The 23,887-nt window shown below is 36.2% G+C and overlaps 1 long non-coding RNA gene across 1 annotated transcript in view; it reads left to right on the forward strand.

Moving 5' to 3' along the window:
• Nucleotides 1–23,675, forward strand: part of LOC144332999 (uncharacterized) — a 74,867-nt gene extending 51,192 nt beyond the window's left edge. Inside the window, exons 2-4 of the long non-coding RNA XR_013401288.1 lie at nucleotides 10,404–10,465; nucleotides 11,992–12,066; nucleotides 22,578–23,675. This is a non-coding gene — a long non-coding RNA (uncharacterized LOC144332999). The remainder of the gene's footprint in view (nucleotides 1–10,403; nucleotides 10,466–11,991; nucleotides 12,067–22,577) is intronic.
• The last annotated feature ends 212 nt before the right edge of the window (nucleotides 23,676–23,887 follow it).

The following is a 23,887-nucleotide window of genomic DNA, read 5'->3' on the forward strand; positions in this document are numbered from 1 at the left end:
CCATGTCTTTTGATGGCTTGGTAGCTCACGTCTTTTTAGCACTCAATAATAATCAATTGTCTGGATGTGTCAGTCTGTTTATCCGTTCATCTACTGAAAAATAACTTGGTTTCTTCCAAGTTTTGGCAATTATGAATAAAGCTGTTATACACATTCATGTGCAGATTTTTATGTGGACATAAGTTTTCAACTCCTTTGAGTAAATATCAAGAAGTGCAATTGCTGGATCATATGGTAAGAGTATTTTTAGTTTTGTAGAAAACTGACAAACTGTCTTCCAAAGTGGCTGTACCATTTTGCATTCCCACAAGGAATGAATGAGAGTTCCTGTTGTTCTACATCCTTGTCAGCATTTGATGTTGTCAGTGTTTCAGATTTGGCCATTCTAATAGGTGTGTAGTGGTGTTTCATTGTTTTAATCTGAATTTCTCTGATGACATATGATGTGAAGTATCTTTTCATATGCACATTTGCCACCTAGGTATCTTTGGTGATAAGTCTGTTAGGTCTGTTTAGGTCTTTGGGCCAATTTTAAATAATATTGTTTGGTTTATATTAATGAGTTTTAAGAATCTTTTCTATATTTGGATAACGGTCCTTTCTCCCAGCAAATATTTTCTCCCAGTCTGTGGCTTCTCTTTTTATTCTCTTTATAGTATCTTTAGCAGAGTAGAAATTTTTAATATCAATCAAATCTAGCTAACCGACTCTTTCTTTTACGGATTGTGCGTTTGAAGTTTTATCTTAAAAGTCATCACCAAATCCAAAGCCATGTACATTTCTCTTATGTTATTTATTTATTTATTTATATGAGAGAGAGAGGCCTGGCCGGCCTCTCTCATGTTAGTTTTCAAAAGTTTTGCCCGGGCGCGGTGGCTTACACCTGTAATCCCAGCACTTCGGGAGGCCGAGGCGGGAGGACCACGAGGTCAGGAGATCGAGACCATCTTGGCTAACACACGGTGAAACTCCGTGTCTACTAAAAATACAAAAACGTTTTATAATTTTGTGTTTTACATTTATGTATATGACGCATTTTTAATTAATTTTAGTAAAGGGTGTAAAGTCTGCATCTAGATTCATTTTTTTTTTTTTTTTTGCATTCGAAAACATTTGAATGTCCAGTTGGTTCAACACCATTGTTTCTTTAAAAAAATATTTCGAAGTTTTTAGTTTTTTTATTGATACATAATAGTTGTACCTATTTGCGGGGGCACATATGATATTTTGATACATCACAAAATGTGTAATGATCTAATCTGGTAATTGAGATATGTGTCACCTCAAACATCTGTCTTCCAATTCTGCTCTTCTAGCGACTTTGAACTATAAATTAACATTGTTATCAAGACTCTCTGCTCCATTGAGTTGCCTTTGCCTCTTCATCAAAGATCAATTGACTATATTTATGTGGCTCTATTTGGTCTCTCCTATTTCATTGTTATGTTTATCTGTTCTTGATTTGTAGTTTTGTAGTAAGTCTTGAGGTCAGATAGTGTCAGCCCTCCAACTTTGTTCTTTTATTTCAATATCATGCAGGCTATTTTGGGTATTTTGCCTCTCCATGTAAACTTTAAAATAAGTCTGTCAATATTAATAAAATACTTTTTGAGGATTTTGGTTAGGAATGCATTGAATCTATAGATCAAGTTGGGAAGAACTGACATCTTGACAATATTGAGTCTTCCTATCCAGGAACATGAAATATCTCTCTTTATTTAGTTCTTTGATTTGCTTCATCTGAGTTTTGTAGTTTTTCTCACAAAGAATTTGTGCATATTTTGTTAGATTTATACCTAAGTACTTAATTTAGGGGTACTGCTAATGTAAATAGTATCATGTTTTTAATTTCAAATTTCACTTATTCATTGCTGGTGTTCAAAAAAGTGATTGACTTTTATATATTAAACTTCCACCTTGCAACCTTATTAGTTCCAGGAGTTTTTTGCCAGGAGTTTTTGTTCAGGACGTTTTCAGATCTTTTTACAGAGACAATCATGTCACCTACAAAGAAAGACAGTTTTGTTTCTTAATTCCCAATCTGTATACATTTATTTTTTTCTTATTGCATTAGCTAGAACTTTCATTAATGATATCAAAAAGAACTGGTGAAAAGAGTCATCCTTGCTTTATTCCTGCTACTAGTGAGAAGGTACAATGTTAGCTATAGGTTAAATTGTAGATGTTCTTCAACAAGTTAGGGAAGTTCCTCTCTATTTATATTTTCATATAAATAGAAACTGGGAGTTTTTATGATGAATGGGTATTGGATTTTTTCAAATGCTTTTTCTAAATCTATTGATAGATTATGTAGATTTTCTCTTTTAGCCTGTTGATGCAATGGATTACATTAATCGATTTTTGAATCCTGAGCCAGCTTGGCATCTCTGGGATAAATCCCACTTGGTCATGGAGTATAATTCTCTTTATACATTGTTGGTATACTAATTTTTAAAAGTTTGTTGCTTTATTCTTTATGATATATGATATGATCCATCTATATAACTGTTCTTCATGTGCTTAGGTACAATATTCCATTTATGCCTATTAGAATAAGTGCATCAATTTTATTCTTCTCATTTTCTATGTCTTATAATTTTGTGTGTGATTATTGTTCTAAAGAGATATGTCATGGTGATTTTTTTGTGAATTGTGGCTACTGAGGAAGCGGGAGGACAGAGGAAAGAGTTCTTAGTATTACTGTTATATTCATTGAAAAAAAATTGTTTGGGTAAGAACAATGCCAAATGGATCCTCACCCCGCTAATGCCTACTCCACTGGTACACAGCACATCCCATTTACTGCCTAGTGTACTGGGGGATCATGGATCTAACTACATCTTACATCAAATTTACTTTATTGGAATTTTTTCCAAAAATCACTAATACATTGGACCACTTAACTTGCTTTGTCTGCTAACCCTGTCTTGCCTTTGTTCCTTCAGTTCCCTCCTCTTCTTCTAGTATAATGTCTTTCCGCAATCCACAGACACATATTAAAACCCACCAGGTCCTTTATGAGACATTTCAGGTTTCTCCTTCTGAACATCTATAGCACTTACTTTATTGCTCAATTATGAATTGTACTATTTTACACTGCATGATAATCTTCATGAACATACTTTCTTTCTCCTACTGGATTATTGAATACCTTGACGTCTGGAAATTAATCTTGTTCATTTTTGTAGTCCCAACATTACCGAGGAAGAATTCAATATATAAATGTTAAAATAATATGCAAATTTCCATATTCAAATGCAAAATGTTTCATGGCAATATTTGCATCATTTAAAAATTATTTTGAAACTGTCTATCTGCCTGAACATCATAAATGTTCTGAGTTACAGCAAATAGTTGGATATGAATAGACTTCCATAAATACTTCTGACATTTTTATACTAATTGTTATGTATTTCAAGACCCAGATGTTCCGGAGTTGTTGTGCTAAAACAACTTGAATCAATTTGGCAGCTCAGTTTACACCCATGGTAGGCTTTGGGACAAGTAAAAATACATTTCCTTTTTAGCTAGATTATCCCTATTTTCTGTTAACTTGAACTAACTAAAGATAAAGAAACCAGGAGAGATTCAATATGAGGGTCAAGAAAACTATAACCTAATGATTGTTTCCATTGTTTCTTTCCAACTTAAAATTTTCTTATTCCACATCCCCATTATTTTAGATGTTTTCAAATGTTGAACCAGTCTTGCATATCTGAGGTAAATACCAATCGGTCATGGTATGTAATTAATTTAATCCATTGTTGGTATACCAATTTTTGGAAACTTATTAACACATATTTTATGATTCATAATATGGTCCATCTGTATAACTTCCTTATGTGTTTATGCATCGTGTTACATGTATGTATGTAACTTCCCTGCGCTTCAACTTACTCATCTCTAAGTGGCTTTAATAACAGTCTGCAGTCTGTGTCTGATAGTGTTGAAATAAGCATCAAAGGAGTTAATATATGCAAAGTTTCTAGAGCAGTGCCTTTCACATGGTAGGTGTTTAACCACTACCACTGTATTAATATTGTGCTTGGAGATCCAACTATAACTACCTCCCATTTACACGTTGAATTTATGCTTTTAAAATAAAGCCATGAAGAAATTTGAGCTTAAGACATATGCATGCACTAACTTTGGAATAACTTAGTTTAAAATTCTTGCCAATTATGGTGGTGCTTTATGTTGGCAAAATAGCTCAGAAATGCTCCTTGTGGTTCTGGAAATAAGGTAAGTCATGCAAGGTAATTTCTCTGCCACATCTATAGCCCAGTTGCTATTGGTGAAATGCTCTGAGATTGCACTTTAGGAACTTCTATATTTTCCAAATGTTTTATTGTTTTTCTTTATTTTATGAACAAATAAATTTTATTTAAATATTCTAATTACCTGTCACTTTTCAGAATCTTAGTCATCTACAAAGTGCGTTGTGAACCTGGTGTGTATTCTAAGTCAACAACTGGTTTTGATCTTATATGTCAGAATGCTATTTTAACACTCAGACGCTTAAGTGTAAAACTGAGATAATAAATTACTGGGGGTCAGATTTTGCCAGATGAATAAATTCTTTGAATAACAACAGAAAATCTTGTTCCCTCAATGACTTGAAAAGTTAAACACGTCTCTGAAAACACTTACCTTGAACTCAATGAGCTGTTGATTTACCCCATGCGAGCTGCTCAGTTTTATCACCTGAAAGTGTCTTCTTTAATCATGGCTGAAATGTAGGTTTGCACTTGGATGGTATTTGTGATTATCTCAGTTCACTAAACTGCAAACCTGATTATTCTCCCTATTAAAACAGCAGTGGGTGCATATTTCTCAGCAAGACACATGGAGGGTCTTGAATGACCAAGATTTCATTTCTTTCTCAGAATATTTTATACGATTCAGTAATCAGTAAAATTGGTTCCTCTACAATGGGCCCCCTCTGTCATTAGTGAGAATTAGCAAAGTTCTATTGCCTTTAAAAAAAAGTAAAGTGGTCCATTACTGTGAATGAACCTGCTTTTTTGTGTGAGGACTTCTTTTTAATTTTAAGGGGGGCTTTCATGCTTTTGTGTTGTGAATTAAATCACCATTTCATGAGGTTTATCCTTGTCAAGGAAGGAAGAAAATCAATCTTTTGTTAAATCTATGAGACCAAAAATCCTGCTCACAAAGAGGACTATGGACTTGGCAGATTCAGCAGCATATCGTAGGTAGGGTGTCTAGGGAAGCATTACATCCTCATCCAATGTCTGCGCTCTGCAAAAGGTGCATTAATATTCCTTTCAAGGAAGCACTATACTTTTTTAAAGTTTTAAATAGTATACAATATTTCTTAAGTAGCTTGTTAGCATGTTCATTTGGCTATATTTGAGGTTAAATCTTGCCTGCTCTGAAATATATCACAGGCAATCCAGCCTAAGAGGTATAACACAACTGTAGAGTTGCTTTTCAAAACTCCCTCAGTATCAGTGTTGGCTGTTTTTCCTGTTGGGCTTGAACTTCTAGTCTTCAACAATGGTGTGCGTGTGGTGTGTGTTAGGGAGATGCTGGGATTGAGGATGGAAATGAAGAGGGGGTATCACACCTCACTGAGATGACAGACAATATTGGCACAGTGACAAGGTCCCAGGGTCTGCAGTCAGTTAGAATCCCAGCTTTGTCACTTACCCACTATGCTCCCTTGGGCAAGTTTACTAGCTGAACCTTGGCTCATTATTTGTAAAATAGACATAATACTGAATGTATGGGGTAGTTCAGAAGATCTTTGATAATTCACCTGTTTATTACATAGCAGGTATATTGGTTAGCTTTTACTGCATAACAAACCAACCCAAACTCTGTGACATAAAATAAAAATTCACTTGTTTATTTGTGAATCTGAAATGTGGCAATTTAGACTGGGCTCAGCATGGCAATTCTGGTCTTGGCTGGACTCCCCCATGCATCTGTCAACAGCTCTGCTTCTGCAGTTGCTGGGGTGCCTTGACTCTCCCCCTTTGCTTTCCCATCCTTCATTGGTTAGTGCAGACTTGTTCCTTTGGGGAAGGAAGGACTCCACGAGAGCTAAAGGGTGGGAGACCTCTTGAGGCCCACTACGTTAGTTCTATCATGTTCTATTGGGCAAAGAAAGTCACAGGAAATCCTGGATTCAAGTAAAATAGAAAGAGATTCTACCTCCTGAAGAACAAATATGCAACATCACACTGCAATGAATGTAGATTTAGGGAGGCCATCAATGCGATTAATATACTGCAGGAGGCACGTGGTGGATTGTGGCTAATCCAGAAAGAAAGACAAATCTGCTCCCTAGAGTAGAGTAGGGAGGGACATGGGACGAATATGACCATGGCTTGATTTTTTAAGTAAAATTCTATTGGAACTCCCCAGAGTAGAGCGGAACATGGGACAAATATGGCCATGGCTTGATTTTGTAAGTAAGATTATATTGGAACACAGCTGCATCTTTTTTTTTTTTTTTTAATCTACTGTCTGTGGCTGCTTTCACACTACAACAGTACAGCTGAGTAGTTGCAACACAGATGACATGGCCAGCAGAGCCTAAAATACTATGATTCTTTAGAGAAGGAGTCTTCTCTAGAGTTTTGATACTCCAAGTATTGTCTGTGGATCAGCAGCTTTGGCATTGCCTGAAAACTTGTTGTAAATGCAGAATCTCAGGTCTACTGTACCAGAATCTTCATTCTAACAAGAATTCCCCAGAAAATGCACACTGGAGTTTGAGCACCACTGAACCAGAGAGCAGCTACACTGCTTGGATATAATCTGAGGAGTGTAAGAGTCCCAGTGGTAATTATTGAAAGGATACACTACAGTTGGAACACACAACAACTGTTGTTTCTTTGGAGCCAGCATGACTGTTGTGCTGCTTCCAGAAGCTCTGTCCATCCTTGGGAGAGATTATGCCCTTGATCTAGGAAAACAGAAGGGAATGAAGGCCCTATGAATGCAGCCCGGTGAGAATGAAGCTGTAGGGTGCCCCAGTCAAATCAGTTGGCCAGGACTGAGCTCTGATTCCTGAGAGACTAAAGGAAGAGGGACCAGGGAACAGCCAGTGACATGGTCTGAATCAAGGTGGTAGCAGCCAGTTCTACAAGCTCGATGGAGTCAAAAAGGGATAAGGGATTCCAGTTCAGGGATTGACGCTGGTACTGCAGATGTCGACCATGGCTGGCAGCCGAGGAGAATTGTGGGCAACTGTGGCTGGGCCATTGGGCTTGCGCTTGGGAGTGTGGCTCCGTCTCTTCTCTAGTTTTCTTCTTCAGGTTTTAGTTTTTTCTCAAGGGTATATGAGTAAGAATAAGTGCATATGGGGAGTTTTGTAAGGCTACAAATAGGCACGCTATAATATTTGGATAAAATAAAATCTTCCTCAGAGATTTCTTGTGAGCACTGAGTTAATCCCTATAAAGGCAGTATTAAAATACTGCCTAAAACACATGAAACGTTCATTAAATTGTTATAATCATTGTCAGCAGCATCATCTTTGTTGTCATCATCATGATCACCATCAGAATAAAAACTCAAAGTCATTATGGTCCCAGGTAGCTCTTGCCATCAGCTACAATCAGACTCCTTCTTATCTTTCTCCCATGTCTCACCTGTCTTCTCTCTGCACCACTCTCAGGATGTCTTTCTGTTTTTGCATATCATCTTCCACCTCTTCCAATCCATGTGTTTTCTGCTCTTTCACAATTTTTGTTGCAATTGGCCTTGGCTTACCATTCTAAGAGTCAACCTGCTCCTTCAGCTATATTACCAGCTAGAAAATTCCCTTCATGTTTCCTACCGTAACAGAATCTCAGGGGCCCTGCCTATCTTTCTGTATCAGACTGCAGGTGGTTAGCTGGTTAATCTGGGATCAGTTCCCCATGAGTCAGGTATCCATATTTGGTTTAGTCAGCTGTTGGGGGACAAGAGGGGGTGATTTCCCTTGAAGGCGGTGTGCATGAATAGGTATTGAGACTTGGTCTACTCAGTACTCTTCTAAACTATGTTGGTCTGGGGATAAGGAAGGAGATACTGAAAATGCAGATGGTGATGGCTTTATTATCAGAAGGAAGGAAAGAACTAGAGACAAAGTGCCCCTGAACTTCCAGATGGAGACTGGCTGGGGTCCTATCTTGGAAGAATTGTAGAAATAAATCAGAAGTAGGAAAGAGACTATATTACCAGTAAACACAGCTCTGAAAATGAGACATTCAACACAGAAACAATTATAGAACTTCTACTATGTGCAAAAGATGCCTTATTGGAATTCTTCATATTCAGAATTATTAACACCACTAAGCATTTACTAATATACTACATACAATAAATATTATTACCATTAATATTATAAAAGTCAACATTTATTAGGTGTTACCATGTGCTAGGCACTAAGGTAAATCTTCACCGTGTATTTCTTATTTATATCTCACAGTAGCTCTATGAGTCAATCATAGAGATCCTCAAAATGCCTCACAACTATATAGTCCAGACATCAAGTGACCTAAACAAATGCCAGCCAGAAATACATAAGACCATACAAGGGCACATGAGCTTGACATCTGCTCTAGACATAGCTTCTATTGTCATCACCATTAGTAAATGAAGAAACTAAAACACAGAAGGAGAAACACATGCTAGCAAGTCATGGTTCTGGGCATTTGAGGCCAGACCATCTGGTTTCAGAGTTCTCATAGCCTACCTACAAACACCACAGCTCCGAAGAGTCACACTTGTTCCTGAAGTCATGAGAACTGAATTAATAGTGCACTCACCAGATACAAGAGTAGTTGAACTGTGTGTAGGCTTATAGTTGGAGTCTTTATTTAATGCCAGAACCGCTGTTTCTGTGTCCCAGGCTAAACAAAATGCTAATCAATTCCTACTTCAAAATTCACTCGAACATTATATTTTTTGCAACGTTTCCTATGTGTCTCTACCCTGCATGATACACAGAGTTGAAGTCACACTATCTTTAATACAAGGAGCACTTTACATTGCATTAAAATTATGTGAATATACATTTCCCCAAGAAAACTGTAAGGTCCTAGAAGTCAGGGACTGTGACTTTCTTGACTCTGTATCCCGAGTACTTAATATAATATTTAAAACACAGTAGATGCCCTGCATGTGTTGCTGAATGAATTAAAAAATAAATGAATGGTTGATGAAACAAATTGCTCATAGCAGAATGCAATCCTCTAATATCTTTTAATCATTGTAAAGAGACAGTCAGATAAAGTTATTGTAAAAGAATTGCAAATGTCTAATTAGATTTCTAGTAACCTACATTGTTAGAAAAAGAGGGCATACTTATTGACAAAGAAGTTATAAAAACCATTTGTTCTCAAAATACACAATGGCACTGTTTTCAAACCTCTATGAGAAGCATAACTGTTTTGTTTACAAAAAAAAAAAAAACATTTTATTAGGTTTTTCTTCCTGAGTCTTCCTTCTCCTGTCCCTGACAGCCCCCACCCCAAAACAGCAAGCAGCTCTAAGATGCCACTTCATTTATTTAGATTCCATTTTAGTGGATTAGTCATTTACCTAATGGAGCTGGCCTCTCTTGTTCGGAAAGCAAACATATTGAAAGGTAAATACAACTGAACAGATCGAGTAACCACGTCCGGTGGCTGCACCTGCCATTTGGACCACTCTCCATGGGCAATTTGAAAAATATCTGGCAAATTTTCCTATTTACCTTATAAAGGTGGAGTAGAAACAGCACTGCAACATGAGTTAGGAAATTTAGGTCACAGCCATAGCTTTGATCTTAAGTACAATGTCATTTTCCTCTCCGGGTCTCATTGTCTTGGCTTTTAAAATAAGAGAGTTGGACTAAGTTACTTATAAATGTCCTTCCAACCTTAAAATTGTATCTTCATTCATTTGATAAATATTCTCTCAAGACCCAGTCTAAGACACTTTGCAAGGCATTGTGGGAAAAAGAGAGGCACAGACAACATGGCTTCTCCCCACCTCTTGGGATTAAACAGAGGATCAAAAGGAAGCCTGAAAACATGTGTGTTCCACTCATTTGTTTTAAGACTGTGTATTTAGCCTGTGTTATTAGTCTTTTTCAAAGAATGATTTTAAAATAAATGTATAGGCACTAAACCTGAATGTCATTACTAAGACCTCTAGATTTAGTGCCTATACATTTATTTAATTAAACACTTGCTGAATTCTAAGCAATTTGGAAAGCTCTTCCAAGGACAAGGTAAAGTGACAGCTGTGAGAGGAGCATTTTCTCACGGTGGATGTGTCTTTTTTTTCTCTTCCTTTTCATTCATTGGCTCATGGAGTCAACTACTCTTCCAAGTCTCAGAACATGAATCTTGTCTTGTCTAAGAGAGCCTAGAAAGAAACTAATTGTTAACTTTCTTCTTAAGCACTTTCCAAATTCAGCACCAGAACCCAGCTCTGAGACCCACCTGTTGTAAGACTGGAAAAGGTAAGGACACTCTAGATTGCAGTTGTGTTTGGCCTAAATTTATTTTCTTTCAGTTGTGCTATGAAACATTTTCTCAGACTTCAATTCAGCCTTAATTTTTACAGTGAAAACTACTGGAATAATAACTAAGTTGTGTTTTCTGCACTGGTAAGGCCACATCAGTATCTTTTATTTAAATAAATAGTGGTTTGAACAAAAAGTTTATTGGTCTGTGAAATATTGTTTTTAATACTTTACCCTGTCTTTTTAAAAAGTGCTATATTACACTTTTCAAATTATTTTTTTCTGCTTAAAAAAAATTTTGAAAGGTCACAAAACACCAAAATTCTAATTTCTGAGAAGTCATTTTATCCCACTAACCATCTGTAATAAAATAAGCATCAGATGTGCACTCACAAGATATTGCCACCCTAATATTTGGAATAGAAATAAATGGCATTCAAGTTGGAATAGGTGATTAAACATGTGTTTTAAGAAAGGAAAAACAATATTTTAATAATTACTTTGAAAAAAGTATATAGAAATTCAAATCAATGCAAAAATATATTTTTAACAATTCACTTTACAAAAATACTCAAAATAAAATATATTTCATATTAGATTTTCCTAGTACATTGAAAGGAAGTTTGCTAATAAAAATTCTACTTAAATCCAATTTTCATGGCACTTGTGTAATATTGAGATCATAATCTCCAGCATTATTATCATGACTATTACTTTACTACTTGCCGTTTACTTTAATATAATCATAATTAAACTCCGAATGTCATGGGAAGTTTTTTTTTAAGAGATGGGGTCTCACTCTGTTGCTTACGCTGGAGTGCAGTGGCTGGCACAATGATAGCTCACTACAGCCTTGAAATCCTGGACTCAAGTGATTCTTCTGCCTCAGCCTCCTGAGTAGCTGGGACTATAGGCACACACCACCATGCCCAGCTATTTGTTGTTTTTTGTTTTGTTTTGTTTTTGTGTTTGTTTTTGTTTTTTGAGATGAGGTCTCAGTATATTGCCTAGGCTGATCTCATACTCCTGGATTCAAGCAATGCTCCAGCCTCAGCCTCCCAAAGCTCTGGGATTAAGGGTGGTAGCCACTGTCCCTGGCCAGAAAATATTATTATATAATGTATGTGAAAGTAAGTAAAAATGGGGAAATATCAAAGTGATATGTAGTTGACAACATTCCCATGCTATATATGCCCCAGTCTTCACAAATACATTCACAATATCTGTATCCTTATTGTAATTATTAAAATAATTGTATCCTCAATGTAATTATAAAAATAATTTTAATTAGATACTCAGAAAGTAATGCCCTGTTTTATTAAGTGTCTTTTGCATTTTCCTGAAAGGCATATTAATATTATAATTATACATTTAATGTTTGATGATGCCTTTCTCGTAAGTACAAAATACTTCTCTTTGTTAGCAAAACTCTATCCACAATAAGCTTAACAGTGTACTGGTAATTATTTATAGTTGCTACATTTAATTTTATGAAAATGCTCAGATTTATCCCTTTTTCTCAGCTGTAGGGACAAAGTCAAGTCACTTGTGTTTTGTCAGAAAAATGGATGCTGTCCATGGCAGTGCCAGCAAGGAAGGTAAGCAAAATAAATGTGTGTTATATTGGGAAGGAAGATGTCCTTTAGGGCAGAGGCTCTCAGTGTTCATTGCTCATTAAAATTACTTGAGGAGATTATCTAAATCCCATTCTACAGCTACACCTCATTCCAATTAAATCAGAATATCCGGCAGTGTGGCCTAGGCAACATCATTTGTTAAATTTTCCAAGATTGATTCCAATGTTCAGCCAGGGTTAAGAACTGGAGCTACAGGGTAGGCAAGAGAAAAATAGGAATCTGACCTCAGACTGCCTTTATATGTCTCATTTCCAGTAGGTCACATTTATGATGTTACCAAAGAAAGCATTCAGCCACCTGGATCTTCTGGACATGAACTTTCTAGTCTTATAACAGGCACGGGTCCGAATCCCTGGTCTGCTGGAGACTTGGGCTGATGTCAACCTAACAAGGGCTCTTGCAGTGATTGGCAGATACCCTCTAAAAAGACAAGGGATAACTGCTTCAAGCACCCACATTGACAGTATGGCATCTCTGAGATCAACTGTTCAAGGTGTTGATCTCAAGGTGAGATCAACTGTCGATGCATAGGTTGGCTCGGGAATAGATGCCTAGACATAGGCAGTGATGGTACTTACTCTAAGTACTCCGTGTACTAGAGGAATCTTCCCCCATGTTCAGCCTGAGTCCCTGAAGACCTGTTCTGACAGTTCTCTGTCAAGTGCAAATATGCCTCTTTCCCTAAGCAGTGTTCAACATTCTTTGAAGAAAAAAATAAAGAAGAGAAAAATTTCTAAATTAGTATAAAATCTCTAAATTAGTAGCATTCTGAGCAACAATGTTGCTATGAACATGTATAACTATACTATAAATAACCACATATAGAATTTCCTCTCTTTTTTATCTTGATTCCAAGGCCATACATCTAACTTATTTTTCACTTGGACACAATGTATTTTTTACTTTCTTTTCTCACTTCCTTCCTGACCCCCTATCTTGTCATTAATGTTCTCTCCACTTCCTCCTTGAAATCTATCCAGTGTGCCATGGACACACCATGTTTAAACTAATATTCCTGCTAAATAACCAAAGATGATTCTGAGGTACATGGACATCTCTGTAGGTCTTTTTATTTGTGGTGACATCAGAAGCACATATCTTAATTCATCTCTTTAAAGAACATACTTAATAATAAAGAGTCAACAGAAGCAAAGGCGGAAAACAAGGAAAGAGGATATTGTTGTATTATCCTATTTTCACCAAGCATCAGGAACAAATGTAACAAATAAACATCTAAAATGAATAGAATTGTTTAAGTAATCCCAAAGGATGAACAGTAATAATGTACTTTTCAAAATTTGTGCCCCATCCAACAGTGTTAAAGGTGACTAATACTATTATGTTGAGTTAAGAAAATTCAGTTGGAAACAGGCATTGAAAAACTCACCTAGGAAAGATAAATGAACCCAAGCTTCAACGGTGGTTATTTTCCATATAACCTTAGGCAAAATTATTAAACTCTCTTAGTTCCAGTTCTCTTACCTGTACCATGGTAATCATTCTTAAGGGACATTATTTGTTCACAAAATAAGTACAAGCCATGGAATCAGAAAGATGTGTGATTGAATTCCACTTACATTGAACACCAGAGGAGTAATCATAGGCAAATCGATTAACCTTTCTGAGCTTCACATTTTTCATGTGAAAAAAGAGTGAAAATAAACCCTAACATAGAGAGTTATTTTTAAAATAATGAGATAACATAAATAAAATGCCTTGTTAGATGCCAGGAGCACTCTAAGCACTTTATAATTGATATTGATTATTATTTCTCAGAACACTAGGAGCTGCCACAAAGATTACTAATTGTAAGAGCCAAATACTGGGCCAAAAAATTCTTAATTTGTTCCATAAACATTTATTAAGCCTTGATACATAGAAGCCAATGTGCAGAAATAAACAAATGTATAAAACATTACTTTGCCCTAAATCAGTTATGATTAAATGAGTCATGGGACACGTATACACCTAACTATTGGACCAAGCAGTCTGTTGGCTATCAAGTGCCTGATACCTGCCCAAACCAAGCACATTAAGATACTAGAAGGAGTGTCTAGCTAGAGCAACACAAAGGCCAGAGGGAAGAGGTGGCCTTTGAGCTGGACCTCGAAGGAGCTGGACAGGCCAACATATGAGTGAAGGACACCCAGGGGTGACAGACGTGAATTAGTTAACAAAGTAGCCAAAATAATGGGCAAAGTTCATTTAATTTGGCCACATTATTTTTTACAGAATAGAAGTGATTGGCAGTAGTTAGCTTGCTAACCAATTATTATGAGTTATCACAAAGTTGCTAATTTGGTTCCAACTTACAGATTCAATAATAGTAAATGGAAATAAACTAATATTTTAAAAATCAAAACATGGAAGCACTCCATGTAACTCCAAGAAATGTTATCCTTAAATAGTTGAAGCAGAAAGACGCCATGCCATTAAGAATATCAACTCTTTCAATACCAAATCAAGTTTGTTTGTCGATTTCTTTCAAGTAAACCCAACTGGAAATCGAAGTGACTTTTACTGAGGGAAGTTTTGCTGGATAAACATTTCCCATACATTAATTTACCTCTTTAGCAATTAATTCTATTTTAAGAGGGCTGGATTTAAAGGATTTGGAAGAATACCAAAATATATTCAAATGATCTTATGCCATATGACTCTGTACCATATGTGAACAAACTTAATTAAACTGATTTCAAAAAAAAAAGATGTCACTGTTTGCCTACGGTGTGGATATAACCCTTGGAACCTAAACATTCCAAATATTGGAAATGAAGTCATAAAAGTAGTTCAACCGTGCAAAGATTTAATATCTTTTTAAAGACAGACCTGAGTGAAAGGGATTATCTGTTCATATGGTCAGAGTAAACAATCCACTTTGGGGCCCAACAGATGGAGGCTTTGAATCTGGGAAGGAGAAAGCAGAGAAGAATAAAAATGCAGAGCTTAAAATGACCATTGGACTATGTTTTTAAAAGCCTTCTTCCCTACTCAGTGTGAGCCCAGAGGCTCATTATTACAGGTAGAAGGAAACATAAAAATCCTTTGGGTGTGAAATTTATCAGTCTATATTATTTATTCCTAGTAGGTATACTTCATTTTTAATATGCATAGTTAATTTCATAAAAACTGAAATAAGATTTTCATATTTTATTTTCTCTATTTGTAATAATTTATTTCATTTTATTTTTATAAATCTGTTTTGTAAGAAATGAAAAAGTTTTATGATTTTTAAAAAGGAACAAAGTATAAAATCAACATTTGATAAGAAATTTCAAGACTATGAATTCTCAAGTTGGTTCTGACTGCAACAAGTACCATTTTTTCAAAAAAAATCATTATCAATAGTCATCACCTTAATATTTCGAGTTAATATTTAATTAAGATCATATTGGGAAAATATAATAAGAATGTAAGTATTATAGAAAAACATAAAACAACAAAGTTCTTTGCAGTTTTTCAGACTCATTCCTGCTTGAAAAAAATAGAGCAAGAACAAACTTTTTTATTTGTTCTAGACCTCATAAAACAGTATGAAGGCTGGTAAATAAATTTGTCTAATAGTCTGTGCATTTTATGTCCAAAAATTTTATACATAATGAGATATTGTTTATGACATCAATATTTCTTGTACAGTTTCAAAAAGGAACTATTTATCATTCTATTTAGGGATAAAATGTTTGAATGCTATAAGATTGAAACAAATAAGCAAAAGTAAATCTCTGACCCTCTAGTGCCCAGGAGTATTCCTAGGCCAGCTTGTCCTCCTCACACCCACACCAATTATTCTTTTCCCTTCTAAGGGAGTTCTCCTCCCTTTAAGATTCACTTTACTCATTGCTTTCTGTACGAGACTCACCCTAATTGCCCCTAGTCTAGCTGGGTCAAACTTCCTGACTCCTCTGTACATGTCTCTAGTGGTTAGGCTTGGCCATACTGGTTGGAATTTAAAGCTTTTTTAAATGATCAGGTAGCCATAATTGAACTGTAAGACAGTTAGGAAGAGAAACAGTAGCTAATAGCTATTAAATGCTCAGCAGGGTCCCAGGCACTATGCTCAACCCTTTTACATGGATGCCATTCCATTCTCCCAATAATCCTATAGGGTAGGCACTCTTACTATTCCTATTTTACCAATGAGGAAACTGAGGCTTGAAAAAGAAAAGTAATACACCCAAAGTCATGGTGCAAGTAATTAGCAGAGAGAGAAAGCACTTCAACTCAGGTCTTTCTGCCTTCAGTCTGTTTCCTTAATTACTGTGGTGCACTTATTTTCCTTAGGGTCTTATTCTGTGCTTAAGACCTAAAATTCCTTTGAGTTGTAAATTTGAAATTTATAAGAAGGATTTATGAGAAGAAAACAACTTCCTTTTCTTTGTAAAACAATAAATCCATTTTTCTTAGCAAATGTTTAGCCATTATACAATGAATTGTCGGCATACACCACCATTATTTGTTTACATCTATGGAAATCAACATGATTATGTTTTAACACTCACAATGCAAACATTATGGCCTGATATTACAGCAAGTCAATAGTAAAGTACTCAAAATAATTTGACTTAAACTCTCTAAAGCAGAGTGTTCAGAGCCAACCAATAATTCAGATAATCCACTCAAGTCAAGGCAATTATGCATTTAAAGGTTCTATGTGAAGAAAACATTTTTAATTCAAAAATCAAGTTGTCTTTCAAGTGCTGTTAAACATATTTATGTTATATTTATACATATATTACATACATAATATATTTCTGACCCCTTTGAAAAACATAGAGACATGACAGTGATTGAGAAAATTCCAAAGATTAAAGAAGTCATTAAGGAAGTGAATTTGTAGTACTTTGAGACAGCCTTCTGGGAACCAAATAGAAATGGAATAGGATCCTGGTCCAACACCCTCTAGCTGTGAGACCTAGCACAAACCACTTAACTTCTTTGTGTCTTTAATTTCTCCATCTGTAAAAATGGTTTCTGGAAAGAATTAAATGCAATTATATATGTGAAAGTGACTTTCACAGTGTTTAGTATATGGTTGACTATTTTTTTTAAATGTTAATTCCTTTCCTTTGAAAGTTTTACATACAATTGTTGAACCCCAACTAATATTCTAGATATGGTTCCTTCTTGGCGAATACATAGATCGAAGATAGAATTTGGCCTCCAAAATGGTCCACAGTTTAGTGCGTAAGAATGATCAGAAAACCAACTAATAAAATGCAACATTAGATGTGTTGCCATAGAGATGACCACAGAGTGGAGGGAGGAATCAGACTCGAGTAGGAGCCCTGAGGGAGGTCATATTTGAAGGAGATGCTTAAGATGGGTCTTAAAAGTTCAGAGGATTGGAGTGAGTTTGGGGAAGCCAATCCAAGCCTGTGAATACTCGCGGAGATTGTAAGCAAGTTTTCTTTACTTATGTTTCTTCATTTAAACTCCACAATAACCCTTCGAGTTACATATAACTGTTCTTACCTTCCAGATAATGAAAAGGCAGGACTTAAAGAGTAATTGTTAATTTTTATACATATGAATACCAGAAAATAAATATAGATGACAATAGTATGCTACCATGAGTCAAAAACAGCAAAAGATGATGGTTGACTAAGACCAGCTGGTCCAGAATCTCAACATAAGTGAAGGAAGAAACTAAAATAATTTTAGTTTCAACTCTAGACTCAGTCTACATTTCTAAAGATAGCAAAGATCCTATTGGAAGTCCTTGGAGTGGTGAAAAGTTTGGGAATAAATAAGAAAATCTCGTATTCTTACACTATCCCATATCTGTTTTCCCTGGTTCAATTCAACCCGAGAGAGAAGGCAGGCACTCACAAGAGGCTGCTGAACAAACAGGGACTACCCAGTTTCAGTACAGCACATATTAAATAAGAGAACAAACTCAAACACACAGGGCTGACAATACCTAGTGATGCAAATCAGTCTGCTTTATGTTATCATGCTGAAAGACTAATATTACCCATTCGTTAGGAAACAAAAGCCAGGGTGAGTGAGCAAACCAGTCAATCCTTAGATTTTCTAACCTTCCAGGAAAGAGTTACAAATGTCAACATTGACTCACCAGGGCTGGTTGTTATTCAAAAAGAAAGTTATGTTTTTCCCACTAAGGTTTTTGTTCAAGTTATGACAATATTCCCTGTAGAACATCAGTTTTTGCAGTTAGACTCATGATCTTGGTTGATGTAAATAATTTTTTTCCACTTTTAAGAAATCAAAGATGTCTATATATATGTTTGACTTTCTAAAGGAATCTAGTATGTTTTACTTCTTGGAATGTCAGCGAAGATTTTTTAGGTTGAGATTAAAATGCAAAGAAGCTTATCAGCTCATATAACTAAGATAGGCCTTGCTTCCGGAATGCTTTAATTGGGGGTTCCAATTACATCACGAGACCCTGGTTTTCTTTCTGTCTTCCATGTTGGCTCCTTTCTCATGTTGTGGTTGCAAGATAGCTTCCACAGCCCCAGAGCTAACATCTTTCACCTTCACATCCAGTATAAAAGCACAAACCTTTTCTCCAACAGCACCTACATTTTAAAGCACAGAGATGCAGTACAATTGGTATAGCTTTGAACTGCGCCCATCCTGAATAAACCAATCATTATGGCCACTGGGATGCAAAATGTTGCTAACCCAGGGAAGGGAAAGGCAAACAAGGAATGTCCAGTGCTCTTGTTCATGAAATATTGTTCAAGAGCTCCCCCAAAGGACAGAGGGAGAGAGTAAAAGCAAATTAAACTGATCTTCAAAAAATGTTAGGTGAGAAAGATCACTATTCCTGTAGATATTGACTTATAGCAGTCACATGACTTCAATAGAAAGTTTTATTTTCTATCTTTCTTGTTTTCTCCAATGCCACTTTTTCTTGGTTCTCTTCTTTCTCTAATCGCTTCTTCTCAGAATCCTTCACAGGCTTTTTCCTTCCCACCTGTTCCCTTGAGTGTAAGTGTGTTCTTTCAGGATTCTGCCCTTGAGATTCTTTTATCACTCTGTGTGTGTGTGTGTGTCTGAATGAGTCCATCTACTCCCATGACTTCAACCATTACTCAAATTCATATTTCAAATTCAGACCCCTCTTTGGTAATCCCAAAGACCAGCCCTTTCTGGCACTTAAGTGACAATCACTCATTCATTCATTCACCTGGTGTTTATCAAGCAACTGTGATATGCCATTCACTACTTGATATGCTAGGATGACAACAAAGCAAACACAAGAAGTGGTTCCTGACCTCATGGAGTAGTCATTCTGGCATGAAAGCCTGGCACCATCAGACACTTGGTTGCAAATTTGTAGTCAGTGCCCACAAACAGCAACCAGCTTCTACACCATCCCCCTTTCCCAACCCCACTATAGCACCTAAATGTGCCTAGCTTACAGAACTCTCTGCAAGCTTTGATTTGTCCATTGACATCTCTTCCTCAAGATGGCTGGTTAGTGCCTCTTCTTTGATCCTGTAATTCCCCTACACAAACTTTAATGCCCAGCTCTTTCTGCATTGGGGAAATTCCAATTTCTATAATACATTCCTTAATCTGTACTCTTCATACAGTGTTCTGCTTCCTTGTTTGAACCCTGATTGAAAATTGCAGAGTCTGTAACCCAAGGATTTTATATATTAATAGTATGTTTTATATCCCCCACTATACCTTCTATAGAAAGGACAAGAGATTGCTCAAACACAGGAAGAGGAACTTGACCATATACTCTCATTACCTTAACTAATTTTGAACATGGCCTGCATAGTATGACATCTACTAGGACTTACAGTACCAGTATTGATCATGAGAATCCTTCACATTTACAGGGATTTATAATTTTTAAATGTTTTCATATATATCAATTAATCTTCACAACTGCTACAAGTGATTGTTTATTGCTACACACTGTATACACTGCACTAGATCAGACACTATATATAAGCATATAAGACCCTCACCATGTAATGAAATAAAAATATAAATTTTCTTAACAGTGACCACCAAGGTGTCTTTTAAGACAGAAATTATTTTGGGGCAGGGGATATATTTATAAACAATTATTTTATTTTATTTTAAGTTCTGGGATACCTGTGTTGAATGTGCAGGTCTGTTATGTAGGTATACATGTGCCATGGTGGTTTGCTGCACCTATCAACCCATCATCTAGGTTTGAAGCCCTGCATGCATAAGGTATTTGTCCTAATGCTCTCTCTCCCCACAAAAATTCTTTTTTATGGCTGCATAGTATTCCATGGTGTATATGTGCCATGTTTTCTTTATCCAGTCTATAATTGACGGTTTCAAGTCTTTGTAAATGGTGCTGCAATAAACATATGTGTGCATGGGTCTTTACAGTAGAATGATTTATAATCCTTTGGGTATGTACCTAGTAATGGGATCTGCTGGGTCAAATGGTACTTCTGTTTCTAGATCCTTGAGGAATTGCCACACTGTCTTCCACAATGGTTGAACTAATTTACACTCCCACCAACAGTGTAAAAGCGTTCCTGTTTCTCCACATCCTCCCCAGCATCTGGTGTCTGCTGACTTTTTAATGATCGCCATTCTAACTGGCGTGAGATGGTATCTTATTGTGGTTTTGATTTCCATGTTGCTAATGACCAGTGATGATGATCTTTTTTTCATATGTTTGTTGGCCGCATAGATGTCTTCTTTTGATAAGTGTCTGTTCATATCCTTTGCCCACTTTTTATGGGGTTATTTTTTTTCTTGTAAATTTGCTTATGTTCCTTGTAGATTCTTGATATTTGCCCTGTGTCAGATGAAAAGATTGCAAAAATTTTCTCCCATTCTACCCAACAGGTAGGTTGCCTTTTCACTCTGATGATAGTTTCTTTGCTGTGCAGAAGCTCTTTAATTTAATTAGATCCCATTTGTCAATTTTGGCTTTTGTTGCCATCGCTTTTGGTGTTTTAGTCATGAAGGTTTTGCCCATGCCTATGTCCTGAATAGTGTTGCCTAGGTTTTCTTCCAGGACTTTTTTTAATGTTTTAGGTCTTATGTTTAAGTCTTTAATCCATCTTGAGTTAATTTTTGTATAAGGTATAAGGAAGGGGTCTGGTTTCTGTTTTCTGCATATGGCTAGCCAGTTTTTCCAGCACCATTTATTAAATAGGGAATCCTTTCTCCATTGCTTGTTTTTATCAGGCTTGTCAAAGATCAGATGGTTGTAGATGTGTGGTGTTATTTCTAAGGCCTCTGTTCTGTTCCGTTGGTCTGTATATCTGTTTTGGTACCAGTACCACGCTGTTTTGGTTACTGTGGCTTTATAGTATAGTTTGAAGTTAGGTAGCATGATGCCTCCAGCTTTGTTCTTTTTGCTTAGGATTGTCTTGGTTATACATGCTCTTTTTTGTTCTATATGAAATTTAAAGTAGTTTTTTTTTCTAATTCTATGAAGAAAGTCCATGGCAGCTTGATAGGAACAGCATTAAATCTAAACATTACTTTGGTCATTATGGTCGTTTTAATGATATGGATTCTTCCCATTCATGAGCATGGACTTTTTTTCCATTCATTGATTTCCTCTCTTATTTCCTTGAGCAGTGGTTTGTAGTTCTCCTTGAAGAGGTCCTTCAGGTCCCTTGTAAATTGTATCCCTAAGTGTTTTATTTTACTTGTAGCAATTGTGAATGGGAGTTCACTCATGATTTGGCTCTCTGCTTGTCTATTTTTGGTGTATAGGAACACTTGTGATTTTGATTTTTGTATTCTGAGACTTTGCTGAAGTTAAAGTTTTTAAAATAAACTTTCACTCCCGCTTTAAAACTTGCCTCATTCTCCCCTGCCTTATTCCCCTCAGTCAAATTCTTACCCCACGGTCTCAGCCCAAAAACTCCTTAAGCTGATAAACAACCTTTGCCCACTTTTTAATGGGGTTGTTTTTTCTTGTAAATTTGTTTAAGTTCTTTGTAGATTCCAGATATTAGGCTTTGTCAAATAGATAGATCGCAAAAATTTTCTCCCACTCGGTAGGTTGTCTGTTTGCTCTGATGACAGTTTATTTTGCTGTACAGAAGCTCTTTAGTTTAATTAGATACCATTGTCAATTTTTGCTTTTGTTGCAATTGCTTTTGGTGATTTTGTCATGAGTTCTTTGCCTATGCCTACGTCCTGAATGGTATTCCCTAGATTTTCTTCTAGGGTTTTTATAGTTTTGAGTTTTACATTTAAGTCTTTAATCCATCTTGAGTTAATTTTTGTATAAGGTGTAAGAAAGGAAAGGAGTCCAGTTTCAATTTTCTGCATATGGCTAGCCACTTCTTCCAGCACCATTTATTAAATAGGTGATCCTTTCCCCATTGCTAGTTTTTGTCAGGTTTGTCAAAGATCAGGTAACTAACCTGTACATTCAGCACATGTATCCCAGAACTTAAAGTAAAATGTAATTTTAAAAAAATCAATGTTCACTGGGTATATTGGCCTGAAGTTTGCTTTCTTTGTTCCATCTTTGCCAGGTTTTGGTATCAGGATGATGCTGGCCTCTGAAGGAATCATATTACCTCACTTCAAACTACACAACGAGGCTACAGTAACCAAAACAGCATGATGCTGGTCCAAAAACAGACACATAGACCAGTGAAACAGAATTGGGAACTCAGGAATAATATAGCACATCTACAACCATCTATGCAGCCATAAAAAGGAACAAGATCACGTCCTTTACAGGGACATGGATGGAGCTGGAAACTATTATCCTCAAACTAATGCAGGAACAGAAAACGAAACACTGCATGTCCTCATTTATAAGTGGGAGCTGAACAATGCAAACACATGGACACTGGGGCCTGTTGGGGGATTGTGTGGGGGTGGGAGAGCATTAGGAAGAATAGCTAATGTATTCTGGGCTGAATACCTAGGTGATGGTTTGATAGGTATAAGAAATCACCATGGCATATTTTTACCTCTGTAACAAACCTGCACATCCTGCATGTGTACCCCAGAACTTAAAATAGAAATAAAAAAATTTTAAAAATTATAAATGTTTCATGCACCCTTCAAAAAATACATTTTCTGTAAGTGTTTTATGCAAGATTCTGTTTATATAGTCATTACATCAACTTTTACTATTGTATTGTCAAGCTCTCTGTTCCCCTACTAATTTTTATCATAAAGAATATGTGGGCCGGGAGTGATGGCTCACACCTGTAATCCCAGCCCTTTGGGAGGCCGAGGAGGGCAAATCATGGGGTCAAGAGATTGAGACCATCCTGGCCAATTTGGTGAAATCCCGTATCACCTAAAAATACAAAAAATTAGCTGGGTGTGGTGGTGCGCACCTGTAGTCCCAGCTACTCGGGAGGTTGAGGCAGGAGGATCACTTGAACCTGGGAGGCAGAGGTTGCAGTAAGCCAAGATCACACCACTGCACTCCAGTCTGGCGACAGACCAAGACTCCGTCTCACCAAAAAAAAAACAAAAACAAAAAAAATGTGTGTATGTATATATAATTAAAAGAATGGCACGTTAAAATCTCCCATTTAAATTTTAGATTTGTTTATTTCTCCTTGAAATTATCCATTTATTCCTCTATATATTTTTAAGAACTATTTTCCTAGGAGTACACAAGTTCATTATTATATATACTGTTAGTGAATATTTTCTATTTAATAACACTATTTCTTTTTATTTCTTTTTAAAACTTATTTATCATTTGTTTTAGAGACTAGTCTAAAATTAATATGTTAAACCACCCATATTTTGATTTAAACTTGCCTAGTACATTTTTTCTATCACTTTACTTCAAAAGTTTCTGCTTAACTATGTC

This window comes from Macaca mulatta, chromosome 11, assembly GCF_049350105.2.
Source record: "Macaca mulatta isolate MMU2019108-1 chromosome 11, T2T-MMU8v2.0, whole genome shotgun sequence".
In the NCBI taxonomy this organism is placed as follows: domain Eukaryota; kingdom Metazoa; phylum Chordata; class Mammalia; order Primates; family Cercopithecidae; genus Macaca; species Macaca mulatta.